This window comes from Moschus berezovskii, chromosome 14, assembly GCF_049115385.1.
Source record: "Moschus berezovskii isolate FMDL1 chromosome 14, NW_MosBer_1.0, whole genome shotgun sequence".
In the NCBI taxonomy this organism is placed as follows: domain Eukaryota; kingdom Metazoa; phylum Chordata; class Mammalia; order Artiodactyla; family Moschidae; genus Moschus; species Moschus berezovskii.
In genome coordinates, this window is record NC_142473.1 from 73,486,520 (window position 1) to 73,491,458 (window position 4,939).

A 4,939-nucleotide genomic window follows, 5' to 3' on the forward strand; every position below is an offset into this window, starting at 1 on the left:
TAAGGGTGGTGTCATCTGCATATCTGAGGTTATTGATATTTCTTCCAGGAATCTTGATTCCAGTTTGTGCTTTTTCCAGCCCAGCATTTCTTGTGATGTACTCTACATATATGTTAAATAAGCAGAGTGACAATATACAGCCTTGATGTACTGTTATTCCTATTTAGAACCAGTCTGTTGTTCCATGTCCAGTTCTAACTTGCTTCCTGACCTGCATACAGGTTTCTCAAGACAAATTCAGACTTAAATTGAAGAAAGTAGGGAAAACGACTAGACCATTCGGGTATGACCTAAAATATTGCTTATAATATATAAAAATATTGGATCACTACATTGAAAACTTGAAACTAATAATTTAAGTCAACTTTTCAAAGAAACATCTGAGCAGATTTACATTACATGACATTGCACACATCTGTTATTATGTATATTTTTATATAAATCACCGGAAAGAAAAATTAGACCGCTTTGATTCTCTTATATCTGTCCTGGTTTATTCTCTGCGAGAGCTTTCAGAGCCACCAAATATGTGATTCTCTAAATGAAGACAGTGAGGATATATCTTTTAGTTAGGTAACACAGTGTCTTCCATACTAACACATGCTTATTCATTTAAAACTGTTGATTTTAATTTCTCAAAGATCTCAGTTTTTCTCAAAAACCATATTTAATCACAGAGAAGGAAGAGTCTAGTGGCCACCTTTTTCTATTTTCCAAGCTTTATACTAATTTAGAAAGTTAAAAACTCCATGAACTGAGAAGTTAGTATTTCCAAACATTCTTAATGAAAATATTTGGAATCCATTAGAATGTGAATTTCAAAGGTCAGAGATTTTTGTCACTTGGGTTTACTGGAGCATCTCAGTGTCTAGCACTGTGCCTGGCATCTGGTAATTGTTCAATGAATATTTTCTGATTGTGTTGCTAAACGGATGTGTTTACATTCGAATGAGAAAGGGAAAAAAAAACTTTAAAAGTTGAGAAAAATTCTTGCCACATGAATGTGTTATGGCCTTAATGTGGACATGTGGGTGTATTTGGATATGGTTTGCTTCTCAACTTGTTATGTTTTAGTCTCTCTCACAGACAAAAATGCCTCAGAGAAGAATATGACACCTGTACTGTACTCATCAAAGCATTTTTCTTAGCTTGGCGAAGACTAAGAGATATTTCAGGGAAGATACAGAGAATGATAACATCTTTAATGTGCATTTTACTCATTTTTCCCCCCTCTTTCCACATAGTCACACTAATGGGTGCTTTTTATATATTATTTATAATCTTCTGAACCAAACTTTTAAACCTATGTGACAACCTGATACCTGCTTTGGGAAAGTTATTAAACTGAGCATAGGGTTTTAGATGTTGAAAAGTAGTGAAAGACCTCAGACATAAATGAAAAAAGAAGTATGATGTTGAAATCAATCTACTGATTCAAGACCTGCTCATTAGGGAGCTAGAGACATTTATCCTGGATTTTCTGATGTATAATGGAGCTGTAAAACTCTGTATGATGGTTTCTTTTTGTATGTTTGGATTTGAAAATCCGAAGCATAACTTGCTGCTGTTGTGTTCATGTTTTCCGTGTTGTTGCTGCTGCTAATATGACTTTGTTTTTTTTAATCACTACTGATGTATAGACAATTAAAAAATTCTTTAAGTAGTTTGATAAAAACAGTCAACAGCAAAACACTGGTATCTCTGTGGGGAATACATACTGTGACAAAGATGACATAGAGAGATGTAGCTGAAAATTGGAGAAGCAATTCAAAAATCCAGTAGTCTGCTTTAAGACTGACAAAGTAAGAGAATATGTCTTTGAGTTTGTTTTCTGGGAAAAGATTTTCAACTGGAGAAACAAAAACAAAAATTAAATAACATTGGCAATTATTGATGGACCAGTTGCCTGGACTTAAGTCTAGGTGTAAGAGAAATCTTTATGCTATCACTTTCAAGACTATATGGGATTCTCCAGTAAGAAGAGCCTGATGCCACTGGGGAAAAATGGAGCTATGAGCTTATCGATTGAAAAATATAGTCACAACCTGAAAGTAGAGAGTTATTTTGTTTGTTGGTAATGTTTAGGACTCCAAGCCCAGGAGACAGCAACTCAGTAGTTCTGAGAAAACTGCTCCTAAGAGGCAGGAGGGGAAGTTAGGCTATACAGAAGTTTGCAACAAAGGGAGCAGGCAGTCTGAACATTAAAGATGAAGTATCAGGTTAGGCAACAGTCAGAACTGTACATGGAACAACAGACTGGTTCCAAATAGGAAAAGGAGTACGTCAAGGCTGTATATTGTCACCCTGCTTATTTAACTTGTATGCGGAGTACATCATGAGGAACGCTGGGCTGGAAGAAGCACAAGCTGGAATCAAGATTGCTGGGAGAAATATCAATAACCTCAGATATGCAGATGACACTACCCTTATGGCAGAAAGTGAAGAGGAACTCAAAAGCCTCTTGATGAAAGTGAAAGAGGAGAGTGAAAAGGTTGGCTTGAAGCTCAACATTCAGAAAACAAAGATCATGGCATCTGGTCCCATCACTTCATGGGAAATAGATGGGGAAACAGTGGAAACAGTGTCAAACTTTATTTTTTTCGGCTCCAAAATCACTGCGGATGCTGATTGCAGCCATGAAATTAAAAGACGCTTGCTCCTTGGAAGGAAAGTTATGACCAAACTTGATAGTACATTAAAAAGCAGATACATTACTTTGCCAACAAGGGTCCGTCTAGTCAAGGCTATGGTTTTTCCCGTGGTCATGTATGGATGTGAGATTTGGACTGTGAAGAAAGCTGATCGCCAAAGAATCGATGCTTTTGAACTGTGGTGTTGGAGAAGACTCTTGAGAGTCCCGTGGACCACAAGGGGATCCAATCAGTCCATTCTAAAGGAGATCAATCCTGGGTGTTCTTTGGAAGGACTGATGCTAAAGCTGAAACTGCAATACTTTGGCCACCTCATGTGACGAGTTGACTCACTGGAAAAGACTCTGATGCTAGGAAAGGTTGGGGGCGGGAGGAGAAGGGGACAACAGAAAATGAGATGGCTGGATGGCATCCCCGACTCAATGGACATGAGTTTGAGTGAACTCTGGGAGCTGGTGATGGACAGGGAGCCCTGGCGTGCTGTGATTCATGGGGTCGCGGAGAGTCGGACACAACTGAGCGACTGAACTGAATTGACTGACTGACGTATCTCAGCTATCTGGGGCTAATCTTGTTTCCTCGTTCACCGTGTTCCTTTTGCTCCCCATCTCCTCAGCAATCACTGTAGAGGTTGCAGATCCACAAGATCACAGTTTTGGGAGTCTTTGTTCACATTTGGAGGCCAGAAATCACTGATGGCTGTGACATTTCTTGTTTATGGATATGGCAGGAGATATTTCCACAAGTCAAAAACCCTAGCACAGCAAAGTGGCAGGTAATGTTAACACTAAATCCACAAGACCTATTATAAAATAGGAAATTATTCGTGTTTTCTAACTCATTAGATTGAATATTCTGGAATTTAGAAGCCTCCTGCATATTTTCTTAGTCCACCTTTTAATTTTATACGCTAACAAAAGTTTCAGAATTAAGACTTACATTATAACTTTATATGAGTTTGTATTTGTTATTTTCTACTTTGCTGCTCAACAGGGTAGCCACAAATCATTAGACATTTAAATTTAAATAAAATTTAAAATTCAGATATAAATTTATATTGTTGTTGTTTAGTCACTCAGTCCTGTCCAACTCTTTGCGACCCCATGGACTATAGCCACCAGACTCCTCTGTCCATGGCATTTCCCAGGAAAGCATATTGGAGTGGGTTGTCATTTCCTTCTTCACAGAAATCTTCCTGACCCAAGAATCAAACACACATCTCCTGCATTACAGGTGGATTCTTTACCGCTGAGCCACCAGCAAGGCATAGATCAAATATTCTTCTCTCTGAATATACTTTCATTACTTTCCTCTATATTATACCATATAGGTTTCAAAGAGATTTACTATCCTATACTTTGATCCAAACTTCAATTATCTGATCAAAAAGTTTCACCTTTCCCACATGCCTAGGCCTATCACTTTCCCTATGAATTGTCTGCATCTAATCTTGCTGCCTGGCACACATGGTCTTCTACAACCTCTGTCTGGTATGATCTTTGTGCCTTTCTGGCTGTTATACTTCTAGAGGCATACACTCAGATAGAATTTATTCAATAGAAATCACTAACTATATTTAAAAAATCACTCACATTAAGCAAATAGCTATGCTTTTTCACTGCCTCATCTTGACTTTTTAAACAACACACAACTCTTTGCTTCTGGGCACGTAGATGTAAATCAATTATATCATTAAGTATTATTGAACACCATTTCTATTTAAGGCACTTTAATGTAATATCCTCCATTCCAATCAATTCTCTAAAACTATAAAATTCTAAGAATTAACATTTCCAATTAAATGTTCCCTAGCCTGATGCACATATTAACTTCTTTCATCTAAAGTTTAATGGTATATACTATAAATACACATACATTTATGGTCATTGCATATTATTCATTATAATATCTGAATTCTTAATAGGTCACATATTACTTTCATAGGCTTAATAAATACTTCATGGGACTGCAACAAAATTTTATCTACCTCTGTGTCCTGTGTGGCTCTTCACATGGTATATTGTAACCATTAACTTGCTTTGGTAAATAAATTTATTTTATTGTTGACAGAATTGGGTCTGATATACCATGAATATATTTCAATTCTACCAAGCAACAAAAATGTCTTTGATGTTTAGTCAGAATCATTGGCAATCCTTAGATATGGAAAAATACTTATACACGATTTTCTTTGCTTGTAAATGTGTATATCTTTTCCCAACCAAACAGCAAAACTGTTGGCTCATTCACAAGCAGTTCATCTCTGATCTTAACCATCTCTGAGGTCC